Raw genomic sequence first — 20,490 nt, forward strand, 5'->3', positions numbered from 1 at the left:
TACTGATAGATTGAACACTTGTATTTTGAGGAAATGTGAGCGCCTTGAAACATTATGAAAGGACATGAAAATTCCATGTGAGGCTTCTAATGCAATCACAACGCCCCAGGTGCAAACACAGCCTAATTCCCATACTAGAGAGAATTGCCCCGGTAGTCAACCACAATCAATGGATAGGTTAAAGTCTAGCCTTTTAAATAATACAGATGTAATCTCAGGGAGACAAGCAGGGGGGAGCACCTCCCGTCGGGTTGAGAGAACCATAAGCCCTTTGACAAATGGCATGATTTTGGCTACTAGTGGGAACCAAGGTACGCAAGAGGTGAATATTAGATCAAATAGCTTTAGACTCAACCTCCCCTAGAAGCCCCTCCCCTGGTAGCTATAGGAGTGCTCCCACTTAGAGAGAGCTGCCATGAATCTACCTTGGATCTGTTAAGAAAAAACAAATACTGGTATGATCAGCACTGTATTAGCAATTCCAAGGTATCACCTCATATTATAATGGCTAGACATGTGAGGTGGGTTGGCAAATGTCCCACACAGGTTGACGGCGATTGTATTGTTGTTTACTTTGATGAAGGGATATAGCTGGCCAGTTGTTTGGGGACAGCGCTATAGAGGGGAAAGGGGGCATCAGGGCTTTGCCCCTGGACTTCTTTTACCCACCAGCAAAAGGAACTCAGGGACTTGGCAGATCCCCAAGTGGGTTCTGCTCAATGATGTATAACCAGGGTGGTAATCGTCCCTCTTTAAATGATGAGGTAGTGAACCACTTCGATAATCCTAGTTGAAGATCAGTAATAGCCCCACAACCATTATCCCTGCTCACTGTGTGGAATGAAGAAGGAGATGGCTGAGTTTTAAAAAATGTATTTCTCCCACTGTCCCAATTAGATGTGAATGACTGACTGGAGACGACCTGGTGTCAAAAGAGTGTTCCTGCGAACAGCCATAATGGTTAGGTAATAGATGTAGATGTAACCCCCAATGGTAAGATTATTAGTTGGAACATAGCGAGCCTTAGAAGCAAGACAAGGGTGAGTGGCAGGGAGGTGAGGAGTGAATGCCAAGAGGGACAAGGGTGACTTTTAGGTCATGGGGCTGAAGGGTGAGTGCCAGAGAGGTGAGGAGTAAGTACCAGGGAGCTGAGACGTAAGAGTCAGGAGGGTCAAGGGTGAGTCCCAGGGAGGCGAAGGTGAGTGCAGAGAAGGAGGAAGTATGAGTGCCAGGGGTGAGGGGTAGCTGCCAGGCCATGTGGTGAAGGGCTAGTGCCACGGACTTGAAGGTTGAGTGCCAGGTCATGGGGATAAAGGGTGAGTGCCAGGGAGAGGAAGGTTGAGTGCCATGGAGGTGAGAGGTAAGAGTCAGGCGGGTCAAGGGTGAGTGCCAGGGGTGAAGGATAGCTGCCAGGCCAGGGGGATGAAGGGCTTGTGGCATAGCGGTGAAGGGTGAGTGCCAAGGGGGCGAGTAGTGAATGCCAGGAGGAACATGGGTGAGTGCCAGGGAGGTGACAGTTGAGTGTCAAGCAGAGTCAATGCTGAGTGCCAGAGAGGGAGAAGGGTGAGTGCCAGGTGCGAGGAGTGACTGCCAGGCCCGAGGGGTGAAGGGTGAGTGCAAGGGAGGTGAGGGGTGAGTTACAGACTTCAAACAGTAGTGAGCTGGGGTCTAGAAGGAGGTGCGGAGATCATCACCCTGTATGTGCCAGCCTGGGATGCACCAGTGCCAGGCCACACTTGGCTGGGTGGATGAAATAACCTCTTGTATAACATTTTAGGACCCTATTGTAATTTTCCAGATTCATGCCCTTATATAGGTATAAATCACCAAATCCTTATATAGGCATAGAAATCATAACCGTATTTAGACATAGCTCATGCAGTCCAAATACGGCAGGGCTACTTCCACTAATTCCGAAAATCTACAACGGTTTCTTGGAAAACTCGGCTTCAGCAGCTAGGGATATCCCCTTGCTCGAAAACTGACTTGTCCAAGAACTCATGGAGTTTTCAAAGAACTGAGATTCTTTGATGACGTTATTATGTCCACCTTTATGTCAAACGCGGTACCTTCAAGGTATAAATATGCCCACACTTACCATAGCAAACACACAGTGGTTTAGAGCAGTTCAACTATCTACTTGCCCAACGCGCCCTGCTACTGCAAGTGCCGAAGGAAGCCGACCCTCCAGCAGACACACTGAGAGAGACGCTGTCTTTTCTCCTGCCGAGAAATCCAGCTCCAGTGTTCCCAAGCAGGTTGTTGGGCAATCGAGTCCTGAGCCTGACATTCTTCATTCCAAATCAAGGTACGGAGCTGATTAGACCCTAAGAGAAATCTTGGACAGATTCTTGGCAAAGAATACTAAATTTATGCTACACCTCACTTACTTCTTCCCTCAAACTAAGCTTAGGTTAGGTACATCAGGGTAGGTGTATCTTAGACGCACCAGTTGAGTACTTTTTAGCCTTTGTTATTTATGTATGTATTTATCTATGGTTTAGGAACCATACAATGCTCTAACAGTATTCTTTTATTCTACTCTTTTTACTGTAGGCATTATATTTTTCAACCAGTTTAACGATTGTAGCAGTTCATTTCTTATGCTTGAGAAAGAAGACTGTTCAATAAATCCTTTTATTGAAAACGCCTGGCTCTCTATTTTTCTGCACCTCTGGTGGAACAAAGCATGCACGATTGACTAAGTGAAAAGTATTCAAAATCCTGAATACTCCACTTCACGGTCTTGCAACCTTATGTTTAAAATATTTTGCGAATGAATGGGCTTCCGTAGCATACTTCTAGCTTGTTACAGCAACTTATAGAGATAAAGTTTGCATTGCAAATAAGCCTAAGCTAACACAATTTGAATTAGTAACGGTAAGATTCGCAATGAACTAGAGACAAGTTAAAAAAGCACCCCAGAATTGAACCGAGGATACAGAATACCAAAAATGGGGGCAATATTGGTCTCTTTTTCACAGCTGACAGACAAAATAACAGGGTGTTGTGGAGGACTAGGATTCTGGTAGAATCAATTTTTTAAAAAGAGTCCATTTTTCATAAAACCTTTTGTTGCGGTTATGTGTGTGTTTGTGGGTGGTTGTGTGTGTGTGTGTGTGTGTGGTTGGTTGTGTGGCTGTGTGTGGGTGTGGTTGTGGGTGTTTGTGGTTGTGTGTGGTCATGGGTGTGCTTGTGTGTGGTTGTGTGTGTGTGGTCGTGGTAGTGTGTGGTTGTGTGTGTGTGTTAGTGTGTGTGTGGCTGGGGTTTGGTGTGGATGTGTGTGTGTGGGTGTGTGTGTGGTTGTGTGTGGTTGTGTGTGTGTAGTTGTGTGTGTGGATGTGTGTGTGGTTGTGTGCCTGTGTGTGTATGTGGTTGTGGTTGGGTGTGGTTGTGCATGTAGTGTGTGTGTGGTGTGTTATTGTGTGTGCGGTGATGTGGTTGGGTGTGTGTGTGGTGTGTGTGTGGCTGTGTGTGGTTGGGTGTGTGGTTGTGGCTGTTTGTGTGGATGTGTGTGTGTGGTTGTGGGTGTTTGTGTGTGTGTGGCTGTGTGTGTGGGTGTGTGTGGTTGTGTGTGTGGTTGTGTGGGATGTGTGTGTGGTTGTGGGATGTGTGGTTGTGGTTTTGTGTTTTTGGGCGTGGTTGTGGGTGTGGCTGTGTGTGGTTGTGGGTGTGGCTGTGTGTTTGGGTGTGGTTGCGTGTGTGGTGTGTGTGGTGTGTGGTTGTGTGTGTGGCTGTGTTTGTGGGTGTGGTTGTGGGTGTTTGTGGGTGTGTGTGTGGATGTGGTAGTGTGTGGTTGTTTGTGTGTGTCGTTTGGTGTGGGTATGTGCGGGTTGTGTGTGTATTGTGTGTGTGTGATTGTGTGTGGGGTTGTGTGTGCTTGTGTGTGTGTGTGCGGTGGTGTGGTTGTGTGTGTGTGGTGTGGTTGTGTGTGCGGTTGTGGTTGTTTGTGTGGTTGTGTATGTGGGTGTGGTTGTGTGTGTGGTTGTGTGTATGGTTGTGTGTGGGTGTGGTTGTGGATATTTGTGTGTGTGTGGTTGTGTATGTCTGGTTGTGTGTGTGTGTTTTGTTGTGTGTCTGGTTGTTGTGTGTGTGTAGTTGTGTGGTTGTGTGTTTGTGTGTGGTTGTGTGTGTGTGTGGTTGTGTGTGTGGTTGTGTGTGTGGTTTTGTGATCATGTGTGTGGTTGTGTGTGTGTAGTTGTGTGTGTGTGCGTGGTTGTTGGTGTGTGTGGGTGGTTGTGTGTGTCTCTGTGTGTGTGTGTGTGGTTGTGTGTGTTGTGGTGTGTGTGTGCGTGGTGTGTGTGTGTGGTTGTGTGGATAGTTGTGTGTGTGGTTGTGTGTGTTGTGTGTATGTGGTTGTGTGTGTGTGGTTGTGTGCGAGTGGTTGTGTGTGTTTTGTGTGTGTGGTTGTGTGTGTGGTTGTTTGTGTAGTTGTGTGTGGTTGTGTGTGTGTGTGTGTGGGTGGTTGTGTGTGTGTCTGCGTACTGTAATCCATGCAAATTGCGTGTTGGGAGCAATTAAATTAGCCCCAATACTAATTTGTATAGTTGGTAGGCGTTGACGAGCAGAGTAAATACGTGGTCGTGCACGGAAGAGACTACAAAGTTTGAGACCAATAGGTTTATTCATAAGACTAATAATAATAAGACTAATTTGATGCAACTTGAAAAAGTTTGCACACCATGGTAATTAACATTTGGATTTAAACGAAAGTGAAAGTGATCGGAGGGAGGCAGAGGGGAAAGCATGGGAAATAAAAACAAAGAAATAAATGACCCGTGACAGAGGAGACAGATGACGGCTGCGCGCGTGCATGCTCGCGTGAACGCAAGCATGTAGCCAGCCAGTCGCACTTTGTAAACTCACCTACTAAATGTCTCGGCCAGAGCAATGCATGCGCTGGATCAGGCGAGACCTAAATAATGACTTGGTTTTCTAAAAAACTATGACATAATTAGTTTACAGGAGACCTGGGACAAGGCAGATAACTTCTGGGTGGATGGGTATAAATCATACTATTCCCCAGCACGTCCCGCTCTGCAGGTATTCATGATGCATGTGGGCTCTGCTTGCGCTATAGATACCTCGCCTCATATCAGGGCGGTATGGTGATGTCTAATCAGGGCACAGTACTCTGAATGTATGCGGGTGGGCTCCGCTCGTATCTTGAATGTAGGTGGGCTCCGCTTGTACTGTGGACTCCTTATTATCCCGAGTCCCCTTTCTTGTGATACCCCACATTCTCTAATATTTAGATCGTGTCAATAGAGTTAGCATCACAATCCTGACTCCCATGAGGCACACAAGACTGGAAATTCGAGTAAGCATTCCGTTTTTATGCCCTGTGTTACGCTCTGTTGACTGGCATGCTAGCATAATTATTACGCCCTCACCTACGTTTTGAGAGCGTACTTGCCCACTTCAAAAATGTATGAAAGTGGTTTAATAAAAATAGACTCACAGATTTGATTTGATATCGTGTGAATAGCTTATAACAATTGCAGTTCACAGCAAGACTTGCCTTCTGTGCACAATTACCCACCACAACCAATCAATGAGTGGATGTTATGTTATTCCCGAAGTGACTTATTTGGTCACATAAACAATATGCACATATTGTAAATTGTCACTGTCTCTCGTTTGAGGAGCCAGACACTGTGAATTTTGTATGTGTCATCTTTACGTACTGCATTACACTGGGAGAGCAAGGAGCACTTGATCATCCTGACACTGCGTTACTGGCACGTACTTTGTTTGCTTGTCTTTGTATTTTCTGTCTTTACAGGTTTTTTTCTCTTTCTCATACTGGACGAAAGGGTACCAACTGTAAGTACACGGTTGGTTTCATGTGATCTAGGGTTGGGTACACCTTAGCGTGTGTACACCGCCCCCGTCACGCACACTTGGTCCTGACAAAAACCTGGAAATTCCTGATACAGGTTGAAACATGTAGACCATATCTTTGCACTACTTCCTCACCTTTTACAGATACTAATGGTCAATTAAACCGATACAATTATCTAAAGAACCTTTTTAACATTGTCCAGTAGCTCCAGAATAAAACATTTCGAGCGAGTTATATCTGGACAATTTTTAACTCACTTTTTTCACTTACACTCACAAAAAAACAACCGGCTCCACTGTAGTCAGGTGTCGCAGCACACCCGGATGGCATTTGGCTGTTCAGGTGGCACCCCGATGATGAAACATGTCACCAACTAGGTTGGTGAATGAGGGGTCTTTTTACAAAAGGACAATTTCCTTTTTTGTGCATCTCTTCTCTCCCCACACTTCTGAGACCTTGATAGGTCTTGTGGTGGTACTCCTCCTATTGTTTGTTTATTTGACCACTACTTTTTACCCTTTATATTAATAATCTAGATACGTTAGATACGTTTTTAGACTTGGGTAGTTTGGACATCCCGCGAGTAGGGGAAAGGGGTATCCCTGTTCTCCTATACGCGGATGACGGTGTGTTATTAGCTCGTACAGCCATAGGCCTTCAGAGGCTATTGGATGCCTTTGGGGCCTATATGAAGTCCTTGGACTTAGTAGTGAACATAGCGAAATCCCACGTTATGTCTATGGGCCAAAGGAACAGAAAAGTAAAATCCTTTTACTACAACTGAGTTGTCTAGGGAGTCCTCTTTTACCTATTTGGGGTTTTATTCAACAAGAGAGGTTCCTGGGAGGTTCCTGGGTCCCCAAACAGAAAATCAAAAGAAGTGCAATGGTAAGATCAACTGCTGCTGTTCAAGGGTTTGTACACCGGCTGGGTGCTAGGCCCATCAAAGCCATGCTTAATATTTATAGATCTAAATGCTTGGGTATTGCTCTGTATGGCTCTGCCATCTGGGGCTGCAAGCACTTGGAAGGTGTCCAGATAGCTGAAAATAAATTCCTGCGTGCCCATCCTTTGTTATTCATCAAGAATTGGAGGTCGGATATGGGTCAGGCTTGATGAGGTTGGACGGGGTGGTTTGCTGGTTTAAGACATGGCTTAACCCAGACTTAACACTGAATCATCAGATTATTTGGGACTGTTACCCTGGAGAAAGCTAGTAGTATCCTGTGGTTGCATTACGTTAAGTATATGTTGTTAAAATTGGGGCGTCAAGTACTTTTCAATTATCCGGATAGGATAAAAAAAGAGGGTGTTAAATGGGTTAAAGCCCAATTTTTGAATTTATTGTTGGCGGATCGTGAGGAGCGGGAGTTATTGAAACCCTCAGTTAGGGCTCACTTTTTGTTATAAACCTCCCTTCTGATTGAGCCTTACCAGAGAATTGTTACCAAGCCCTTTCATCGTTGGCTTTTAACTAGGTTTCGTTTTAATTTAATCCATTTCTCTTTAGGTAATCTGCAAGGTTGGTGTAGACCAGAGGAATTAGGTCCATGTCCTAGTGAAAATCACAGGACACTATGCATTTTATAATGTTTTGTGACTATTACAGTGAGATTCGTAGGAGGTTTTTAGTCCTTCTGCTAAGGGGAAAGGGGTTTTTACAGGTTAGACCTACCCTATTTTATCTTCAACTGCTTAACGATCCATGGGATATTTTTAACATTGCCAGCTTTTTAGTTGCAGCGGCTCGTCTGTATGAGCTCTGATCGTATAGAAAACCTCTGTTTTACTCCTTTATGAAATTACCCTTAATTGTGTTTTTAAGTTTTCATGCATTTGAAAAGTGATCTTGCTATATTAATTGTTTTTTAAGTTGCTTATATATATTTTTTTTTTATTGGGTTACATGATCTTATTATATTGTGTATTGTGTACTGTACTTTTATGATATTAATTAATCGAATAAAGTGGTTTGACTGACTGACTGACATTCCTACTGTGTAACAAAGCAATTAGCAGGATAGTATTGGAGGTCTCCAAACTGTCAGGTGTGATGCTGTACTACCTATTGTTCCTCCTTATTCATAGATGTTATCCTCTGCTTCTCCTACATACTTTACCTGTATTCCAGTTGTCCCCCCCTCCTCCTTCTGTCATGTAGTATGGCTACAATAGAGGATCCACGTCAGCTAAATGGTACTCTAATCTATTTCGATTAAAAAGATTCTGTCTCGGCTGGAAACAACGCTGGGCTCTAAAAAGGCAGTTTACGTTTAAGGCGTCTGCACATGTTCTTAGGCTTCTTTAAACAATATTTGTTCCCTTCATTCTTTGTATGTGTTGATGCCAAAACTTGTAACATTGACATCTGAATGTGAAGGTCAACCCTTTTAGTCTCTTTCTATGATCTGACCTTTCTCCTGAGTTTTTGAGTCCATGGCATTGAATTATTTGATTACTTTGAATATGATGGTTTTGATACTGCATTTGTGTCTCTCAAGTCTTCCGCTGCGAAAGACTACTCATTTATGTCATACAGCTATGTCTCTTTATGTGCTTTGTTGCGTGAATATACTGTTTCTTTGAGAATCCTCAGCCGTTTTCCAATTCTGCTGCTCATGGTCTTCAGCGTCAAAAAAATCTTTGTTTTCTTCTGGCAAACCTTCCTCTCACAGCCTCTGTGGACGCAGACTCATCTTCTTCATCAAGATAGGACTCTTTTCCACTTTCATCCACTTTCTCAATGAGCACAAAGGTTGAAACTCAACTGATAACGTTTTTTAATCAGTGGAGTGAGTGAAATACTCACAAAGCTGACCCTAGAGCTGTCTTGATAATCTAACGGTGGAAGCATAACACATATTTTCAAATGGGCAGAAGCAATAGTAATTCCCCTTGAAACGCTTTTTCAGGGAACGAGATTGGATGGCTAAAAAGTCTGCTGCGTCATCACTCTGAGTGCTTGCTCTGAGATCTGGTTCAGAAGAAGGTTAGCTGATGGCGTCTTGCCACCATGGTCAAAAATGGCATTTTAAATTTTAAATTAAAAGCACATCTGAATTTATAACAAGGAGAACCTTGTAAGTTATGCATTACAAATATTAATTTTAAAGCAGTAAACTTCTCAGTACATATGAAGTAATCATACCTTTCCAAAAAGCGGATTTTATACAGATCCGTTTACTTCATGGAGCCTTGGCATTCTGATTGAAGGCCACATTTGTTATTGCTGTTTGATTAAACTGTAGGTTCCATTTGAACTTTGGCAGTACAATACTAGAGAGTCCTCTTGTCATACCAGAGAACGTTCAGAAGTCCGCACCGGCATATTATATCTAATTCATGGCATAAGGGGAACAGTGATGCAAAATACTCTCCCTGACATACTAAAGGTAATTTTATATACAAGTGTTGCCCATGGTATATGAATGCGATCAATACCAGAATTCTGCCATTGGCTTATTGTATGTAATTCGTGGCATAAGGGGGTACCCGTGGTATATGGATGACAAAATGCTGGCCCTGGGACAATGAAGGTCATTATTGAATTTTGGGGCAGCCACTGCACATTTTGATAAAACATGATAAATTCCTGAGACATGTCAGGCTTCATTGGCTTAGTATGATATGAAATTACTTTAATATTTAATCAGTGTTGTTTCAGAGCCCGTGGGTTTTCAGTTTTTATGTCAAATGAAGTCCCCAGTCAGATACTTTTCACCTCGTCGGTTGTATAAGTTTCCTATCTTTGTACTTATTTTTTTTTGTGGACATCAAAATTCTCCAGGCAGCCAAGCCTAAAGCTGCATTTGGTGAAGTTGCGTCGAACGCACATGTAAATTTCCTGCAGTTAGAACATAGGGAGCAGCTCCCTTCTTGACTGGATGTAATATATATCAAACAAAGAGCTCATTAATGAATGAAGGCATTTGCCCTTTTGAGTAACAGGCTAGGGAGAAAGTTACATTGTGCACCTCTTTCTCTTTCTGTTACACTGTGGAAAGGCTCTGCAATAATGCATTTATACTTGAACGTACTACAACAAGGGTGTTCAAGCATGAAAGTTGGGAAAAGAGTATGAAAACTACGTAAGTGGCAAGGCTTTATGCTGTCTTTTGAATCGTCAGAAAATATTGGTCCAGAAAAAAAACCCTCTGTTCTCTTGTGCAACCAATAACATATCAACCATTTACAGAATATGTTAATCAGGGACCATTTGTTCATGGTTCAATAGAAGTGGTGACTTTCAGTGACCAGTTATAAGCCTTGTTGTATTTTATAGTATACTTATAAAAGCCTTGTTTTGTTTGATACTATACTTACAATGTTCGCTTTGTTGAAAACAACACATTTTTTTTTGCCTTCACACCATGCTTGTTTCTGGATCTCCTCAGCAATATACTGGTATGATTAATTTCCCAAGACCTGTCGAGTGAGGGATGAGTCAGATTTGGCACGAATTTATTTCTTGGAAGACTCTGGTTATATTTCTCTGAGGAAGGCGTTTTATTGGCAACATCTACAGGTGTTTCTACCATCACTCTTCAGGAGCAGGACAACATACAGGTTACAATCCCTTGTGTAATTCTCGCTGCCCACATATCCCCAACTCCACAGAATATTTTTTTCAAACTATGTTGGTTACAGATAATATTTCGGTCCATCTGCCAGGAAGAAAATATTCTAATGTTCAGCTCCTAAATAGATGTAACAAAGCTGTACTGAAATGCTCTGACTCCTAATGAAACCTACTTGAATGCTGCTGGTGATTAAAATTGCAGCATTCCATTTGATGATACCCCTAAAGAAATATGTAAGTACTCTTCAATGTTTAAATCTTCTTTGTTTTATACAAGGCAAAAACAGGGTGAATATAAAGACGTTATACCTCGTTCCTTAACCACCAAAGATAAAGTCAAGATTCCCACACATACAGACGTGCACACACAAATAGATGTGCTCACATAGACAAACATCTCCTTTGTTTGCCATTATATGCCAAGTAACATCATCATATTCCTAGAACTTCCATCAATGAAAGGATTTGTCAGTTGATGTGATTGGAGCTAGCACATCTCAACTTGTGTGCATAGATGCACATACATATACACACCCATGGCCACCAATATGTTTCAAAGGGAATTATTAATAGTGCAGTTTTCAGTTACGGTGGCTCTAACAGTGTGGGGTAAATCCAGAGGCTGGGCTCAAGTCATGATAATAACACTGCAAACCAGTCATGACACCAAACACTAGAGGGAAAGGTGCCACTGACTTGCTTTGTAAAAATAACTATTGGTGGACAGAATGCAAAACAATGTCATATATTCACCCCAGTAGAGAGATCTGGGCCTCAATCCATCGTTTTTTTGCTCACTATGCCATTCCAGTTTGGACCCAGCCATATGCAAATCCGTCTTGACCCTACGCCCAAAGGGACAGTCCAGCCGGAACTGCCAGGCCAGGTCCTCCCTGACTTGCTTTGTATGCACTTACTTGGCATTGGCATCTCTTCCTGTGGAAGAAGCTTGACTTCTCTCCTATGGGATTTCCATTGATAGTCATAAGCACTGAATAGTACTGCCCACTACGGAGCCAGGAGGAAGTATATGTGTATACGTTTATTATGTTTTAAGGAAACAGCATAAATCTCTATCACAAACCTTTTTTTTTAGAGAGCTGAAGGAGAGCAGGACAGTGTAGCCCCATCGGCTGTCACTATACGCGTTAAAAATAGAAACTGTGCTTTTAAGACCCCTGGAACCAACACTGTCCAATTATGCTCAGCACGTGGCAGTTGCTTCAGTTTTGATTTCCTGCTCCTACTGACAGGACCCTGGAGCATTGAGCTTGTCCAATTTTGGCTTTTTTCACAAAATTGTCAGATCTCTTTGACATCTATTGCACTCAACATTTTTGGTCTCTCCCTGGCTTTTCCTGACAGAGAATGTAAGTATTTTGACAGAAAAAGGCCTTCTCTATTTGACAAATGACTAACCTGTGGGAGAAAAAAGGCTAAAACAGACCCTCAAGAGGTTTGTATTATCTTCTCCGAGAGAGACCGGTTCCTGAATCTTGTCACCACTGCAGGAACTTCTCGAGAAGCACCCTGAAGGACAGGGAGAAGATTTGCCTCCATGGTATTGAGGAGAGAAGACAACAGACACAGTCTGAAGGTTGGACTGCAGGGTGAGGAGATGGTCAGTTCTCTACCAGGGCTCTGTCATATGTCTCTGAAAGGCTTGCCAGGAAGAACACTGCAGGATAATGTAATAGGTCCAGACGATGGAGAGGTGCGGCATCTACACTAAGACTGCACCAACAAACAAGGCGTAGCCATTGCCATCATCTTCAAGGAAACCATTAGATGCACCATCACCAATGATGACCCTATACCTGCCAGGGAACACCTCAACTTCCAACAGCTGACAGACGCGAAGGCCACCATAAAGAGCACCCACACCAACAGACCCTCGGGACCCAACCAAGTTACTGCAACGCCATCTCCAACCTCATCGCCCCCCCCAACCACTGACTCGGAGCACAACGTCCTACTCGGCAACCTCCGTTTCTAAATTGACAACCCCAGTGACGCCAACTCCACAGCCCTCCTAAGGAACCTGAACAATATTGGCATCCCCCAAATGGTCACAGAACCCGTGCTCAAGGCCGGACACACACCCAACCCGATTTTCACTTCCAGCGACAGAATTAAGTTCAGCCACACTACAGAACTCATCTCAACAGAACAGCAAAGTCACCGGAACTCAGTGGACTCAGGCCCTCATCACCACCTAACCCGAAGCCTCAACAGACCTCAACCAGGCCGTCCAGAACCTCTCCACCTGGATCACCAACTGTACAGACAGTGTTGTCCCTTAGGAACCTACTAAAGATTACAAAACCACAAGACAAGCCAGCTGGTACAGCTCAGAGCTCAGAACCACCAAGTGCAACTGCTACCAACTGGAGAAAAGATAGCGCATCACGAAGAACCCTGCCGACAGAGACGCCTACAAGATAGCACTCTGCAACTATCACCAGCACATCAAGGAAGCCAGCCCCACCCTGTTCAACACCTAAATGACCCCTTTGCAGATTTTGTCAGATCCCTTGGCCTCAACATAATCTCATACACAAATGATACTCAACTCATCATCTTGCTCACCGAAAACACCACCAATGTCAGACCCAACTTCTCCAACACCATGACCAACGTAGCTAACTGGATGAGAGACAGCTGCCTTAAACTCTGGTGGCCAGCTGAACTTGGACCCACTCCCAAACCAACAGACCATTCGCCCATCCTCGACAGCCAACTCTCCTTGAAACAAGTCAACGCGGTCGTCTCCTCCTGCTTCCACAGACTTTGCATGCTCCGCAGAATCTTCGAATGGATCCCTGTTGACACCAGAAAGACCGTACCTCAGGCCCTCGTCACTAGCTGCTTCAACTAAGGCAATGCTCTCTACACCGACATCTCCACCCAACTCCTTAAAGGACTACAGACCATCCACTGCAGCTGAGGCTGTTCCTTCTTCTTCGTTGGCGTCAAGACCTGGAATGACCTGCCCCTTCACCTCTGTACAGCACCCTCCCTGGTGGACTTAAGAAATTCAAAACCTGGCTGTTCAACTGAGACACAGCTTCCTCAGCGCCAGACAACCCTAGGGGTGACAGTGCTGCGCTATACAAATACTGGTTGATTGATTGATTGAGGACCTGTTCGCTGTCAATACGGTTCAACATCGAGGAAACAATGTAAATCCTCGTCGAGGCAAGGTGTATCATCGTTAATGACAATCTCTTTGACACACAGGCCTCGTTCGACATCGAAGAGTCCATTGACTATGAGACCCTCACAACGGCCTCCGTCAAGATCCAGATCGACGTCCAGGCATCGTCAAAGGTCTCCTTTGAGGTCCATACTGACGTCGAGGCACTGTTGACGATCACCATCTAAAACGGTCGACGTCGAGAACTCTTTCATTGTCGTCAAGTATACAGGAGGCAAGGAAAAAGATGAGACGTCTTTATTCATCTCCAGCTTTTGAGTATTCCAGAACATGCTCCCCTTCTTCAAGTGTCAAACCATGTTCTCATCCACCAGCTCTATCTCCTCCTCCTCCTCCTCCTCCAGTGCTTCCTACACCGGCACCAGACACTCCCACACTGAGGTCCAGATCTCGATGTATATCACACCATCATTCAAGCCGCCACCATCATAGCACAAGGCACTCATCTCCAACTACCAGGCACTTCCGCCATAGTCACTATTCACAATGGTCTTGGTCTAGACATCATACCATGGATACATCTTTCATTTTTGCCGGACAATACTCTCCCAACACTTTCGGATTATCCACCTCAATGCATATCATCAGTGAATGATATCACCACGTTCCAAGAGGCTTTGGTGAGAGGAGCTGCAAAACTCAATATTGCTATGTTGACTCCCACTCCTACAACACCAGTAATATTTGAAACAATTCAACACAGGTCATCATCAAGATCTTTGCTGCCACTCGTGCCAGATCTCCTAGAACTGGCTATGGATCTTTTCCCAATTCCAGCCACTGTTAAACCAGCTCCATCGAGGCTTCAAAATAAATAATGCCCTCCAGAACAATATCCTGCCTTTCTCCATACTGACCCATCTCCAGACTCAGTTATTGTGAAACGGCAAAAAGAATCTCGCACAGTGCCGCCCAATAAGGAGAGTTGAGAGTTAGACTCAGCGGGTTGTAAAGTTTGCAGCACTGCAATAACCACAATTTAAACCGCTAGTACAACTGCACTTCTCTGCAGGTACAACAGGGCATTATGGGAATCCATGTCACAGTTCGCTGAACATCTCCGCAGAGATGAACGGGAAGACTTCACGGAAATCCTAAATGAAAGATTAATGTTTTCCAACCAAATCATTAGTGTTGCAGCAGATTCTTCTCTTTGAACGGCACATGAGTAGTACCAAGGCGTCGCTGTGGGAAGACATTCTTGGCTCCGCCTCACATCCCTCAAGCCAGAGTCTCAACGGAGGATATTGAATCTCCCATTCTCCAGTACTACCCTCTTCGGAAGCCAAACTAATGATGCAATGGCATGAATGAAAGCAGAAATGGAGACTCTCAAGGCAGTTGGCTTATAAAGACCCAGAGAGCAGAGGACATTTTTCAGGCTCTACCAATGCCATTTCTATTCTCAGATGGGTCAAACCTCTCAGTAGTATCAGCGGCGCCAACAGCAGCAACAGCACCAACGACCTTATCAGCCATACCAACGGAAGCAGACTAGGGGAAGATCCAGTCAGCACCCTGCTCAAGGAGGCAAACCTTCATCAGGAACAAAACCCTGAATTACTGCTTCCCACTCTCCTGTTACCCACTCTGGTGGGGGGGGGAGCTTTTCTCGTTATCTGACAAAGAGGCAAAACATAACACAAGATGCCTGGGTTCTGAATATTTTGCTAAATGGATATTGTCTCAGACTTACCAGTCCTCCACCGCCCATACCTCCAAAACCATCCAGTTTCCAAATCCGGTTGCTATGATAAAGTCAGCATCCTCTTACAAAAGCAGGCGGTGCAGCCCATTACTCACAAACAATGAGGGACAGATGAGACCGATGAGAAAGATGAGAGTGATTTCAGTCCCATACTCGCCCTCAAAACAGTCAACAGATGGATTCTGCGAGAAAGGGTCAGGAGGCTGGCATTACGACAAACCTATCCCCAATTACACTAGGGGGATTGGCTCTGTTCCATCGACCTTTAAGACGTATACTTTCATATTCCAATCGCCAAAAAGCATCAGTAGTCCCTGAGGTTCACAGTGGGGCAGGACCTCCATTAGTACCAAGTACTTCCATTTAGCCTGAAGTAAGCAGCCATAACATTCTCCAAGTGCATGGCAGAGGCTGCTTCCCATCTCAGGAAGCTCAGAATATTTGTCTACCGATACCTAGACAATTGTCTAATCAAGGTGTTAACGTCTCAGGAAGCCCAACTTCATTACAACTGGACTTGCAATCTCCTCCAAATTTTAGCGCTTCATGTCAACCTCAGCAAGTCAACGCTTATCCCGGTTCAAACCTTACATTACCTTGGAGTGTCCATTGACACAATACAGGCCAGAGTGTGTCCTTCAGAGGAGAGGCGCTTATCGATCCTTCAGAAATGTCATCCTCTCTTGAAAGCCTCTCATCTATCAGTGAGAACAGTGTTGTCTCTTCTTGGCTACATGTCCTCCTGCATCTTCCTCGCACCGAAGGCCCATCTCCACATGCATCCCCTTCAGGAATGTCTAGAGGCCCAGTGGGACCAACTGACAGGCAATTGAGAAGACAGGATAAAACTATCCCTTCAGGCAAAGCTGTCCCTGAAATGGTGGGGCTCCCAAGCCATCCTTCTGCAAGGTATGCCATTTGATTGGGAGGTTCTTCCTCACCTCAAACAATAGTGACGTATGCATCGCTACTGAGGTAGAGAGCCGATATGGATCACCTCCAAATTCATGGAAAGTGGTCACAGAGAGAGATGATATATCAATCTCCTTGAACTATGCACAGTCCATCTAGTGCTGAAGTTCATTGCTCAGATACCAGTCCCTGCTTGTTCAGAAGGACAACATAACCACCATGTACAACCTCAAAAAGCAGGGAGGAACGAGGTCCAGGCCCCATCACACAAGGCCCAAACAATCTGGAAATGACTCATTGCCAGGAACCTGATGATCATGGCAACTCACCTTCCGAGTGTCGAAAATGCTCAGGCAGACTCTCAGCAGAGTCTGCAAGAAAACCATGAGTGGGTCTTACACAACAACACCGTACAAAACATCTTTAAATTGTGGGGCACTCCAGCCATTGACATTTTCGCCACTGCAGAAAACATGAAATGCCAAAGGGATCATCTGGTCCAGCAAATTTCTCTATGCCTTTCCGTTGATTCCCCTGATCCTATTAGTCCTTATTAAGCTGTCCCATGCAAGAGCCTAGATGATCCTAATAGCTCCAGAGTGAACATGGACCTTGTTCACTGGTCAGGGCGTCCATATCTCAAGCTGTCTTGCAGACCAGACCTGCTAACGAACTTTGGAGGCCTTATGGTTCACCACAATCTCTCCTTGCATTTGGTTGTTTGACTCCTGAACTAGTGCAGTACGGACACTATAATCTGCCACAGATTGCATGGACATCCTCAAAGAAGCTAAGCGTCCTTCAACATGTTCCGCATATGGCTTCAAATGGAAGAAATTTTGCAATTGATGTTCCTCTAAGAACGTGGACTCTACAACTTACCAGGAAGTTGTAATTCTTCCATAATTACTACATTTGGCAAAATCTGGCTTGCAATTCTCTCCTAGAAAGGTTCACTTGGCAGCTGTTACTGCATACAGAAAATATAATTCACGAACATCTTCTTTCAAAATTCCTGTGATAAAGGATTTTCTAGAAGGGTTGAAGAAGGTTTTCCCTCCCATTAGGAGTCCTTCACCTCCCTGGAAACTCAGTGTAGTCCTTTCACAACTTATACAGCATCCTTTTGAGCTCATTCACAAGGCATCTCTACAACATCTGTCAAGGAAAAAAGCTTTCCTCGTGGCGATGACAACAGCCTGCAGGGTTAGCGAGATCCAAGCATTATGCTCTCATGTACCACACACAGTTTTCACTCCAGCAAAGTGGTTATCTGAAGTCACTCAAAATTCCTTCCTACGGTTTTTTCAGAGTTCAGTGTTAATCAAACCATATCAATACCAACACTCTACTCCAGTTGCAAGATCTCTTGAGAAGACACGTAACATACTCAGATCAAACCAACTGTTTATCAACTATAGTCCGGTCCTAATGGAATTATCCACTTCCAAGCAATCCATTTCCAAATGGATAGTTCCCTGTACCCTAATATGCTAACAAAAAGCTAACACGACACTATCAGCTAAACCTAAAGTGCACTTCGCTAGAGGTAAAGCGGCTACTGCTGCTTTTTTGAGGAATATCCCTATACCAGATATTTGCAAAGCGGCCCCGTGGAGCTCTGTTCATACATTTACCAAAGTCTATTGCCTAGGCTCTGGTGCGAGAGCAGACACTCAAGTAGGAAAGGCCTCCCTCAGAAATCTATTTTCTTAAATGGCTACCTTAGTTCATCATCTGTCTTCTCAACTGCTGTTATAGGTATTGGCTTGCTACTGTATTCAGTGCTATGGCTATCAATGGAAATCCCCTTCGAGAGAAGGAATTATTTCTTACCTATAACTCCTGTTCTCTCCAAGGGGAATTTCTATTATAGTCCTAAGCAACCCTCCCTGCTCCCTGATGGAGTAGAGTGGAGTGGACAGAGGTAACCATGGGACCTAAATATTACAATGCATCGCCTCAAAAAACAACTGATGCAACTGCCACCTGCTGAGCATAATGTGGGATATTGGTGGTCCCTGGGTTCTTAAAGGCATAGACTCTATTTTTAACTCATATAATGACAGCCCATGGGGCTACACTCCTTCATTTCTATAAAAAACACAGGGTTTGTGAAAGAGATTTATGCTGTTTTCTTAAAACATAATGAAATTATACACATTTGTTTTCTCCTGGCTGCTTATTTGAGTACAAGATGAACAATTGGGTCATTGTAGCCTATTCCTATAGGCTGCATAATCTTTTTTCCTTCTTAAGTGACTCTGCAGGCTTTCCTGAAGAAAGGTGAAAATCTATACTTAGGAAGATGTATTATGGAAAAGGTGCTCCAGTGTCTCTGCATGTGGGTGGGACTATTCATTGCTTATGACTATAACGGAAATTCCCCTACAAGAAAACAGGAGTTACAGTTAAGAAACTATTCATTCTGTAGGGCGGCCTGGTCCTGGGGAAGTAGCTATGTCCCCACCTCTAGCCTCTAAATACAGTTTCTCCATGTGGGCCTTACGAAAACATTCCAAATATGCACACATATTGAGCGTATTAGACAGCCCTCAAATTATTGTTGGGCATATAGTTATCTGACAAGTACATACAGGCTGCTTTCCTTAACCCCTTCGATGCTCATGACAGAACAGTTCCGTCATGAGCATCGGTTGAGCTGTGCTCATGACGGAACCGTTCCGTCATGACCACACCCATTAACATTGGGGCCCACACCGGGCGGTAAATCGTACCGCAGCGATGTGGTTAAGAACGCTTTATGTACTTGTCGGATAACTTTATGCCTGATCAAGATATAGGGTTGGAGATTGATCAAAATATTGTTTGCTGGCGTACCAAGCGTTTTTGTCCCAACTTGACACTGTCAGGTATTTGTCGAATTGCATAATCACTGTAATGGCATTGTTACCAATCCAAATACAAGCTGACATTATAGGTAACCAGTTTGTCTGTAGGATACTCAACTTTTCAATGAGCTGGAGGGTTCTGTTGGTAGCAGGTGTTAGTATGCTAGGCGATTACGCACAATGTCTGTATTGGGGGCATTGAAAACAAATGCCAAAAGCATTGCAAAAGCAATATTGGTTGGCTCATGCAGATTTGCCACTTGTTGGCAGGTTATTCCAGGTTCATTCTGGGTGGTGTTACCAGCATTATGGCACAGTTCTGCGCTTGGGGCTGCTGCTGTATTGAATAAACTTTTTGATTAGATTTATTGATTTGCTTGTTCTGATTTGGTTTTCCGCATCCATTAGGTTGCAAATCATGTTTGGGACCTAAGGAGTAGTACACTAAAGGTACTATTTTTTTTTAAAGAATTAGTTTTTCATATCCTTAGGCCAAATTCGTCAGTCCTGACACTTTGTGAGGAATACTCTAACAGATAGCCGGCCTTTGGGCAACTTGCCTTTATGGTAAGTCTACAGGGCCGGACTGGCCATAGCGGACACCGGGCAATACCCCAGTCCGCCGCACGGTTGGGGGACGGTTTTGGGCCCATGGGGGTCGTTTTTGTTACATGGCCGCTTTTGCAGCATAGCTGCTAAATCGGCCCTGTACCAAAATCGTCCGAAAACCGGCCCGGCAAAGTGCTCAGCAGCCCCTCCAACCCCCCGAGTGGGGAGGGGGGGGCCTACCGAGCACTTTGCCGGGGCCGGTTGTGGTTCCCAGTCCGGCCCTGTAAGTCAAACATGCCCATGTTTTCTAACAATGTGTGTGAAATGAAAATGGTGGAATAAAATATGTTTCTTTAACTCATTCTTGTTGGTGTGACCATCTAATCATATTGTAGAACACATGGACATGTTTTAAGAGGTTGAAGCCTCGATGCTCATACATTTAGACTGATATTCACAGTGGTTCGTTGGAATTGTGCTACAAAATGTAGTACATTTTTGTTTTAACTTGTATTGCCCTCCAGTATACAGTTTTGATTTCCTGTTTTTCACTTATGTCACTATTCACTATCACTATGCCATGTGTTGGAGCTCATACCTTATGTTGTGAGACATGTACTGTCTTTGATTTTATTGCTACGTTGAATTCAATTTTATTGTAAACATAGTTTTTGCATGTTTGTTATCTAGCTAAGGAAAATCTGCTTGTTGGTTTTTCCAAGAAAACCAGCGTTAATTTTATATGCATATCTGATTGAAGGCATCATAGATGTCAATACAATACTGACAGTGCCTCATCCAAAAAGCTAAACAACCAGCTTTATTTAT

The 20,490-nt window shown here is 44.1% G+C and overlaps 1 protein-coding gene across 2 annotated transcripts in view; it reads right to left on the reverse strand.

Annotated features, from left to right (window-relative positions):
* SLC6A4 (solute carrier family 6 member 4) overlaps positions 1–20,490 on the reverse strand; it is a 644,456-nt gene that overhangs the window by 263,060 nt on the left and 360,906 nt on the right. The window lies entirely within an intron of this gene.

Source organism: Lissotriton vulgaris, chromosome 2_1 (genome assembly GCF_964263255.1).
Source record: "Lissotriton vulgaris chromosome 2_1, aLisVul1.2, whole genome shotgun sequence".
Classification (NCBI taxonomy): Eukaryota; Metazoa; Chordata; class Amphibia; order Caudata; family Salamandridae; genus Lissotriton; species Lissotriton vulgaris.